This window comes from Nicotiana tabacum, chromosome 8, assembly GCF_000715075.1.
Source record: "Nicotiana tabacum cultivar K326 chromosome 8, ASM71507v2, whole genome shotgun sequence".
NCBI classification, from domain to species: Eukaryota; Viridiplantae; Streptophyta; class Magnoliopsida; order Solanales; family Solanaceae; genus Nicotiana; species Nicotiana tabacum.
The window spans coordinates 143,450,274-143,461,264 of NC_134087.1; positions in this window are offsets into that span (position 1 = coordinate 143,450,274).

Genomic DNA, 10,991 nt, shown 5'->3' on the forward strand with positions numbered 1-10,991 from the left:
TCACGAATAACGACCATTGAGCTTAAGCAAACATGATGGCTCAGAGACTGTCGCTAATCACCATACACTAGAAAAACCGAGGTCGTAAGACCCCGAGTGGGCAGACTCGATCTAGCCAGATCTATTTTACATAGCAACAAAAACTGTAAGACCTCAACAGGCATGACAAACTGTAAGACCTCAACATGCATGACAAACTGTAAGATCTCAATAGGTATGACAAACTATAAGACCTCAACAAGCATGACAAACTGTAAAACCTCAACAAGCATGACAAACTATAAGACCTCAACAGGCATGACTGTCACGACCCAAAGCGATGGGCTGCGACGGGCGCCCGGTACCTTACTCCACTGACCAACGTAACGTATCTTTTTTATTACATCATCATATCACGTGACATACGGGTCTAATAGGCTAACATGATCCTTTATAAATTCAAAACATTGGCCGACAAGGCCGTAGAATCTTTCACGTACACGTCATATGTCTACAAGCCTCTAAGAGTACATAAATTTCATAAAGGTCAGGACAGAGTGCCGCCATACCAAATGATACACGTCTAAATCATACTAACCAAACATGCAACTCCGAAGCAAATGGAGCGCACCAACATCTTCCACTAAGCTAATAGCCTACTTGGAGGGCTCTCGACACATCTATCTGGACCCGCAAGCATGAAACACAGCATCCCCAGGCAAAAAGTGACTTCAATACGAATAATGTACCGAGTATGTAAGGCACATAAATAAGTACATAACAGACATGGAGGAAACATAGAGTAAATGATCCCACCTGTAAGTCTGAATAACTTTGTAAATTATGAAATAATTATAGTATCATGCATATGCGTATGAATGTCATGTCGTGCATAGGTACATGTTTCATAACATCATTAGCCTCTGAGGGCATCCCATCATATCATGCCGGCCACTTTGGGCAAAATCATCATCGTATACCAGCTGATCAGGTGGTGGTGCATATATAATGCCATAACCTCTTCCCATATCCCATATACATATACATATATATATATATACGTATATAATGCCGTTTGAATCATATTTCAGCCACTGTGGGCAACATCATCATCATATCTAGCTAATCAGGTGGTGGTGCGTATATAACGTTGTAACCTTTTCCCATATACCATATACATATATTTACATATATACGCGTATATAACACAATCTGGTCATGAGTCACTGCACATGGATAAATGAGTGAAATGCATGAAATAATCTCGATATTTCTTCCGGATAAACTTTTCCAACCACTTATTATTCTAAGACCCATGAACAGAAGATGATAATAATTCTCATAGGGAATCAAAAACATAGACACCCCTACTATTTCTATGAATAGAGTAATTTATAGAAACTGTCCGTTTGCTCGTTTCTTCTGTATAACTTGGATCATTCCAAAAGAAAGAAGGGAGGGCCTTAACATACCTGGAGGAGGGAAAATCCGTATAATATTCTTGGCGAGGATTGCACCGTACTCTTTTAGAACCGCAAAAAATTTGGACGGAATTAAGCTTCTGCTCTTGGCATTATAGTGTATGAACCAAGCAAGAAAATGTTCTTGCTATTGTTTGTTTTCACGTTTTTGGTTCAATACATGATACAAATGTAAATTGTTGTTGCTTTTGAAATTTCAATCAAAATTTCCTAAGGGATTGAATTTTGTTTGACAAAATGGCTTGAAATGAAGCTTTAGTTTTTTGAGATTGTGTTTCTGCTTTCCAAAGTCCTTGGCATTAAAGCCAAGGGTAGATTATTGTTTTTGAAGCCTTTTCAAGGCCTTTCTACTAAATGCTATGGATAAGACTTATGTTATGAGAAGCCATCTGGAAAAATTAATTCTTAGTAATTTCAAATCTTGTGGCTTCTTGCCACGTGGGGTGAGGGTGGGATAATTTGTTAATTTTTATCCATTTATTAGTTAACCGGGTAATGTTTCATTACCCGGTAATTAATCTATTACCCGCATAATTTAAAAATTATCACAAATTACTTAAAATTCTATTTATTTTCAAAATACTTCATATATACTTTATATATTATACTACTGTGTTCATATGGTACCTCGCATGGTACTAGTTTATATTTATCAGGTATTATTACTTGACCCATATTCTATCCCAAATCGACAAACTTCGACGAAAATTCATTTTCTTTGACTTGCTTCCCCTTACATCTTCACGAATTTACTCATCATTTGTGAAATAACATAATCCTTATAATCTCGAAATAATATTTTCCTTGGACTGATGTCAATTACCTTACGAGAAATTCAACGTAAAATACTACAGGGTGCAACATCATCATAACTTAATACTACAAAGAGTGATATCACTGTAATATAATACTACAAGGCACAACATCATTGTAATATAATATTGCGGGGCATAATATCGACGTAATATTGCAGGGTGTAACATCATTCCCCGCTTTGAAACATTCGTCCTCGAATATTGATTGATGTTCTTATCATTTTTATAACTTATAGCTCTTATGAATACCTTAATACTCTCCTTGCCATTTAAGCAGTTGTTTTGTGAATAAATCCAAAGTAGAGGGTATTCTCTCCCTTAGTCTTTTTGCTCATATCGTGACTTGTGGTCAAAATCTTTCTAATCTCGCAACTGATGCTACCTCCTGTCATGCAGCCTGTATGACCCTGGCTTTGTAAGTGCGCTTATGCGATTCATTTTTCCTTTTTCCTTTTAGTTTTTAGTCAATATCTAGGCCTCACTTTGTAAACATATACAGAGCTTAATAAGATGTCCCTCCGGGCATCTATAGGTATATATATTGAAGTTCTTCGCTTGGTACTTTGTCGAACTTACAAATATTGTTATATCTTATTTCATAGACATGGTTATCATTCTGTATGGCTTAACTGCATCTACATGGTTCATATTATACCATACTTTTTACTTCCATTTATCGTTACTGAAGTATGCTTACCAAACTCCCATTTACCTTTGTTGCATATCCTTTAGGAATAAATCTTAGTCCTTTAATGCTCCTTCATTACCGTTCATCTTAAGAAGGATGGCGTAATCACATGTCATACTTTGTAACTTGTATCTGTCCATTGTTGATTCACCTCAATATTGATCTACAATCCTCCACTTGAAGACTTGAAACTTCTTATGTAATACATTACCGTTAGGGCTTACGTTACGTCAAGGAATATTCGAAGTGATTCCCATAATCGTATTTCATAGTGACTCAATGTGATTCACCTTATAGGGGTATCCTAATTTCGTGCCACCAGCGAAATCTTTTCTCCTTATCTTCTTTATTTTGTCAAATCATTATTCAAACGAAGGCCCAAACGTCATCCTTTATCTGTCACAATTATGCCCTATTTTTATTACTAGGTCAGCATTTTATTCCTTCTAAATGCTATTAATCTTAGACTCCTTTGAGTTCATTAAGGCTATAGCAAGCTTTGTATAACATAGAGAAACTGTCTGCTCTTCTTGTTTTCATGGGCTTAATCCTAAAGACTTATCCATTCTTATTACCTTTTTCACTTGCCTTCCTCATTCGTACTCATGTTTACTTAAAGCTTTGTCGCTCTACCATACCTTAGCTTGCGACCTATACATATCCATTTATACTACTTGCAACTTTCCTTAAACTTGCTTGCACCATAGATTTCCTTATGTTATTCTGGAACGTCAAGCGAGACATCACATTGTCTCCAACCTTTCTCTATTATCTTAACTAGATCTCTCAGTACATAGAAACCATAGGCTGGAAGACATGCCACCGACGATGCCGCTATCATTCTCGGTTATTGGATCCCCGTGCTTATAGCCTTCTATCCGAAGTATGGACTATTCATGATCTTCTGCCTTTGAGTATCTCGTACGTTGTTCACCTTTACCTTACTTACCTTAAAATCTCGCATCGTATCTTCTATTTCTTTCCTGAACTCCCTTCCACCTAGGTGTAATTCACATCCATAATTTGAATCTCTATTATAATACTCGCACTTCTGGTACATACACAATCCGTTGGGAGCTTATACCTTTCAATTAACCCATGATTTTCTAAAGACCTCACATTTACTTATCATAAGCAAGATGCAAAATCGAGTTCCTCTAAATCAACAATTCCATATCTATATCTCTTATCGAACGTCTTTCTGAATGTAGGCATCGTCTTATTACAGATAGAAGTTTGGGACTTGAATTCTTATAAGTGAACTCTACCACACGATCTAGAGTAGGAAGAAAGAGTGGCAGTCATAAATGCCTTGTAGCCTCCTGCTTATAAGTGTGGTGCACAATACACCCATAAATAACACTTTACTAGACACGGCTTGTAGACTCCCTACGATAGAACTTGGCTCTGATAGCACTTTTGTCACAACCCAAACCGATGGGCCGGGCACCCGGTACTTTACTCAATCGAGCACCAACGCAATGTATCTTTCTTATTACATCATTATATACACGTGACATACGGGCCTAATAGGCCAACAGGATCCCGAAGTTTAGTCTATATGTCGCATTTGTAAGATTCCCGAAAGGGCATACCCTCGGTGTAAACGCCTAAACTATCACTCGGGATCAAAAATGGCTTCGGCCAAACACATATAACTATGGTCAAAACGGCTGCACTAGCCAAATTAACGCGACTTGGGGATGCTCTACCGTCACTAACAAAATGGCAGGCCATTACTTCGAATCTACTTCCAAAAGAACCGGTTAAAACAAGATACTCTCAGCAGGCAAACGAGCTTCGACTACGTCAGCTCCAAAAAATAAAGCTTCGAGCTACTCATCTTATGAGCTAAACCTTCTGAGGTGCTCGAACATTGCTGCTAACGACTTGAAATAGAGGTTCTTCCTGAACCGACGATGGTTCAGGCAAAATTATTTCAAAAAGACCTTAATGAGAGAAAAACAAAGCCTACAACATTCCCACAGGCAAAAGCGTAAGAGCCATCGTCGCCAACCAAACGAGCCTCAGGGATGCACACTAAAAGGTCGCAACGACGAACAATGTAAGAGCCACTGTCGCCAGCTTGAAAATTGAAAACATGAAAATTAAAATGATCTCGAGTCGTAACACGATTCGGAGACCGGATCTAAAATAGTTAACTACACATTCGTAAGGGCACAATATAAGTCCATCGTCACCATCTCCACAAGCCTCAGGGCCACATACATAAAAGGTCACTCTGACCTAAGGCGTAAGAGCCATTGTCACCAGCCCATGCAGACGTAAAACTCGAGGGTAAATTGAGCTCGAGTTGGAGCCCGACTCGGAGACTAAACCCAAAAACGATTAAAGTGTGTAAGCCCAAGGGTAAAAAATAGAAGCCACTGTCGTCTACTGAACATCAGGGCCATATTATAGATTCGAATATTTCTATCAATCCAAAGGTTAAATCGACCCGATTGAGATCCTGACGAACAGGGGTACAAAAGATACAAATTGTGGGGTTCCCCCTCTTATTTTCACATATTGGCAGTGGAGCACAATCTCAATCTATGACATATTATGAAATCTATATACACAAAGAAGAAGGCAGGGAATAAACGTCCCCCCTTCGACAACTATGGCCCAGTGGCCCCCTCCTCACCGTCTTCAGCATCGGACAGAAAGAACTTGGCATCATACTCATCCCCTTTGGCTTGCTCGATCTCCCCTGAGAGATCGAAGCCCTTGGCAAGAATCTCTTCGAGGATTTCTATCTGGGATCTACACCTTGCATATTCCCTGCTATTGCTTGCACGATCAAGGGCCCTCTTCAGCTCAGCTTTAGCAATGGCAGCGCTCCTCGAATAGGCCGCCACTTTCTATCCCACCCTGGTATTGCTCATCACAACCTTGGCCGGGACATTCACTACCTCGGTTTTCGCCTTCAAAATCTCGGAGGAAAGTCTTGCGATCATTTTCGCCCGAGCAGAATCGCTCGCACAAACAGTCTGGATTTGTGCCTCAAGAGTAGAAGACCCGGTCTAAGCCCTTTCTTTGGACACAAAATGGGCACTCACATGGGCCTGCAGCTCGATGAATTCCCATTTAACTCGGCCAACCTCGCCCCAGAGATGTCCCAGCTCATTCGCCTTGTCCTTCAACTGAAACATCAAAACGTCAAAACACCGAGATAGAAAGGGGTGTAAGCCAGCACAAAATACAGGGTACCTGTTTCTCCAGGCGAATCTCTCGGATCTGGCTCCGGTCCACCTCACACTGTAAGGAGACGAGCTCGCTTTCCTTGGCTGCACAAAGAAGCTTGAGGGATTTCTCCCTATCCACAGCCTCCCACAACGGGGCCTTACAACGAAATAACTCAAATTTAAGCCTGTCTAAGGCCTATGAGAGAAAGCCAGATAAAGAAAAAGAAGAGGGGAAAAGGAAAAGCGCGGGGCCAAAACACTCTTACAGCAGTCAAAACTCACCATGAGGCCAAAACACTAAGCCTCGCCGAAGGGCGAAGCAGCATCCGATGGCGTACCACTTCTAGAAGGTTGTTGGTCGACCGAATCACTTCTCCTTAACCACTGCGAAGGAGTCACCTCACTACAAGCCTTTTCGCACCCCGGAAAATCTTTCCTTTTATCGGCACTCCTAGATCCCTAGGCCAGCAATCTCTCCTTCTCCCCCGGGGGACACGACCTCGCTTAGAAAGGACTCCCGGCACCTGCGACAATTAAATCAAATAAACCTTCAATAAAGGCACCATTTCATAGGAGGTAGAGAGCCGAGCACCTACCATGATGCTTCGCCTCCCATCTCTCTTTTGACAGATCTCGCCAACGGTGCTTATAATAATTGAGCAAGCTGCCAGCTTACGAGACCACTCAGCTAAATCAGGGACCTCACCGGGCGACCAATGAGTTGCTACAAATAAAGAACAGAATGATATTATTATGGAGCCAACCTTTGGTCGAAATGAAGACAGTTCATATGAGGCACTTACGTGTGAAGTTCCATTTCTCAGGAAAAATTCTCAAGGAATGACGTTGGTCGTTCGGACCCAAACGAACCGATTCATCCATCCCCGGTCCTCGTCCTCCTCGCTGCTAACTACAGGAGCTAAGGTGGATCGACGCTGAAGAGCAATCAGGCCCTGGTAGCGCAATGGCCGATACAACCTCACAAGGTGGCTGAGGGTAAACTCTATCCCGGCCTTGTCGGCAAAAAATATCTCATCGCCTGCACTATTCTCCAAAGGGAGGGATGAACCTGCGCCAGCGTTACTTGATATCTCTAATAGAAATCGAGCACGAACCGGCTCAAAAACATAAGTATATACGCTAAAAAATCCCTCAACATATATCGTAACGCTCTCCTCGGGGGAAGGTACTTGCAAAATCACGCCTTCCCCCCATCCGTAATCATTTTTGATCATCTAGATGTTTTCCTCCTCCACTGATGAAATGATTCTCGACACATGCCCCTCATGGCCCGGAACATTGGGAAGTTTACCTGGCGTGACAGTTCTCTTCGAGGCAAGGCACCCTAAGCCTCGCTCCCCTAACATCGGAGGCGAGCCGCTGGCACCAACTAAATGCGGAACGCAGGAGAGACTCCCCTCCACCCGATGATCAGACGTCGAAGTAGCATCCATGGCTATGACAAACTAATGGGGGAAAAGGGGTGAAGATCTGAGCAAAACTTTTCTGAAATAGGGAAGCGAAAGGACTAGCACAAAGCGCCAGGCTTTGCAGAAGAGACAGCCTTTTCAAAAACAGCATGTTCGCCACTTAAGAGACATATGAACAAATATATAGGGGCAAAGCAACAATTGTCCGCCTACCTAATGGGGACAATTAATTCTGGCCGCATTAACGTCACCCTCTCCTAGGGAAGCGTACTGGAAGAATCACCTTGGCCCCCACGTAACTCAAAAACTGCGGGACTTTGGGGAGCCTCCGAACGTCACGAGCATCAGCCCGAGAGGAGCTGTCGATTTAACCCCGGGATATGGCTAGTTTTAGTGTCCCGGTTGATCCAAGAGCAGGCCCCGAAGGGCCAACGCCGAGAGGAAAAAACTAAAACGCAAAACAAAAGGGCAAGGAGAAGGGTTGACCGAATGAGAACCCCTTTTTACATTGTCAAAAAGAGAAACATCTTTACACAATCCATTCCCCCGGGGCCGCACACAAGAGGAAGGGAAGGGATACAAAAATGACTCGGAGACTACTCATCATCACTATTATCTTCGCTCTTATTGGGGGCAACCAAAAGCGCCAGTTCTTCATCCACTACACAGGCCTCCTTGAGATTAGCTGACAGGTCGGTACCATTGGTTTGAGTTCCTCCAGGGTCTCTCTCCTCGCCTCTGCCTTAGCGTGCTCAATAGCTCGGGTTAGTTTCTGCTCAGCTGCTATTGATATGTCACAAGCTATTCCATGCACCGTGGCCACGTCCTCCTGATAAGTAACAACATTTTGTTCGACCTTGGACTTAGCCGTGGCCAAAGCAGCAATCTCGGGATGTTGCCAACTCCCCAGCTGCTATTTCATTTCGCTCCCTCACCCCGGAGATCTCCGCATTCAGTTGATTGTTCTGTGAGCCACTTTGTTTGACCTATGTAAGAAGGGTAAGCCAATATATATATATATGAATACAGAATAAAAAGTTGGTCATGAGCAAGGCAGAGTACCTGAGCAGTAAGATTGGCCTTCTCCCGGAGTGCCATTTCAAAGTGGCCCAAAGTTCTCCCAGTTCTTTCCCTCCCCGGGTAGAGCGAGCCTCCAAATCCTGCAGCTTCGAAATGACTTTCTTACACTCCTTTTCATGATAAGAAAGCTACCCATGGAGCCGAAGGATGGCATGATCATACATCTCCTTGCACTATGACATAGCGAAAAAGTAAGAAAGTTCCCCTAAGCGTTGATCATTCCGTGAGCATCCCGTAGTTCCCCTGACGAGACCGGGAAGCATGAAAGAAAGTTGTTTAGGTCGCCGATTTCTCCAAGTGGCAACCCACGTTCCTGGAAGGCTTCGAGCCCCGACCCCTCAAGATCAATGCCAGTGGTCCCCCAGGCGGAAGCTGCATCGAATCCAGCTGCGCGATTTGAAGCTATATAAACATCCTCTTCGAGGGTCCCCGGCTCACGAGCCCGACCGGAGCCAGCCATTCCGGACTCAACAGCCTCCGGCCGAGGCGCCTACAAGTCTATCTCACTCAACCTCATTCTCCTCTCTAGCGGGCATTCTTCATCATCCTCTCCCTCGGTATCAAGATTTGCCTCTGAGGTTGAAGCAACAGTCCCAGTAGTGGCTCGATGCTCGAGCGACCTAGTTTTCTTTGCCATAGGACGGACAACGGTTGCCCTGCTTTTCCTCTTCTTACTCATGTCGGGATCCAAAGCCCCTGCTTCGCCACCAGGGGCCGGCCTCATCTGCATATTATCGCCAAGACCTACACCAGCGCAGTAACCGCAAGATGCTTTCGCTAAGGGCTCAGAAAGAAACACAAAATACAAGGCATAGGCAGTAAAGGAACCTCACCATGATTCTTAGCCACCCAATGCTTCTTGGCCAGGCCAGTCCAAGACTGAACGCGATATGGGAACTTCTCGTTTAAATGCCCGATCTATCCCGACAAATATAGAACATGGCATTTAATGCTCTTAAACGGTTGACGTACCATCCCCCAGTCTTTATATTTAATGCATTTTGTACTATATTGTATTCCCTTTCCTATAGAAAGGGAAACCACACTACTTTGTAAGGGGCTGCTGTTACTCCAACTAACCTACACAAGATCAATAATATCTCTCTCTTTCTTCTCTCTAACTTACTCGTTCTTACTTACCCGAGGACCCTCTTAGCCTTTATTGCTTGGTATTGGCTATAAAGAGATCTCTTTAATCATATTCAAACTGTTATCTCATTCCAAACTATTCCCGATAGCTCGATCTAGAGCCGAATATCGACCTTGAGGCCCCTCATCGACCAGACCAAAGCCCAGGTAGTAAGCCCCTCGGTTTGATTACTACCTTATTTTACCATGTATCTCAACGTTAAACTTGATGCTCTTAGCATTAACTGCTCTAACAACTAGCATAAAAATAGATCACGTATTTTTAGAATTCCATTTACAAATTTAATGGTTGTTACCGTCTTCATGGTAAATAAATACAAAGCTGAATAAGATAGGAAGGAGAATTACTAGGCTGCGAACGCCAAACAGCTACCTAGTCAACTCCTGAGATCTGCTGGAAAAATGATCAACACTTGCTATCGCGAACCGAGACTCCTGGATCTTCACACAGGGTGTAGAGAGTAATGTGAGTACGCCAACTCAATAAGTAATATGAGTAAAGGTAGCTGAGCAAAAAGAAAATGTGTAAACCACAACGTAATGCTACAGCAAAATAGTATAAGTCCAGAACAATGCAGTAAAGCAGAAAAACTCGTAAAAACATCTCAATTAAGTAAAACCTTTTTAAATATTTTTCAATAGTTTCAAAGGAGTGATGAAAACAGTGAGTAAAAGGATAGAAACATAAAACAACCTCTCGGGCAAAACAAGTACCACAACCGCCCCTTGAGAAAAATATCAACAGATCCAGCCCCTCGGGCTACCTCACAATCACTCATAATCAGCCCCTCGGGAAATATCATGAAACAACAACAGCCCCTCGGGCAAATATCGCATCTCACACTGGGTACCCGCGCTCACTGGGGGTGTTAGAACTCCGGAGGGGCTCCTATATCCCAAGTGCTAACACAAGCCATCTCATAGCATAACAAAATCAGACCCTCGGCATCGCATATATCACAATTAATACACATGCTACGACGGCAGCCCGATCCCATGATATCCTCACAATACAGGTCTTCGACCTCACTCAGTTAGAAATCTCTCAAGCCCCTCTAGCAACCATAAAACATGATGCTCCGCCCAAAATATTGTTTAAAATATAAAAAATAGAGTAAATATGGATGAGTTATGAAAATAGTAGAATATGGCATGACTGAGTACAATTATGAAGTCTAAAT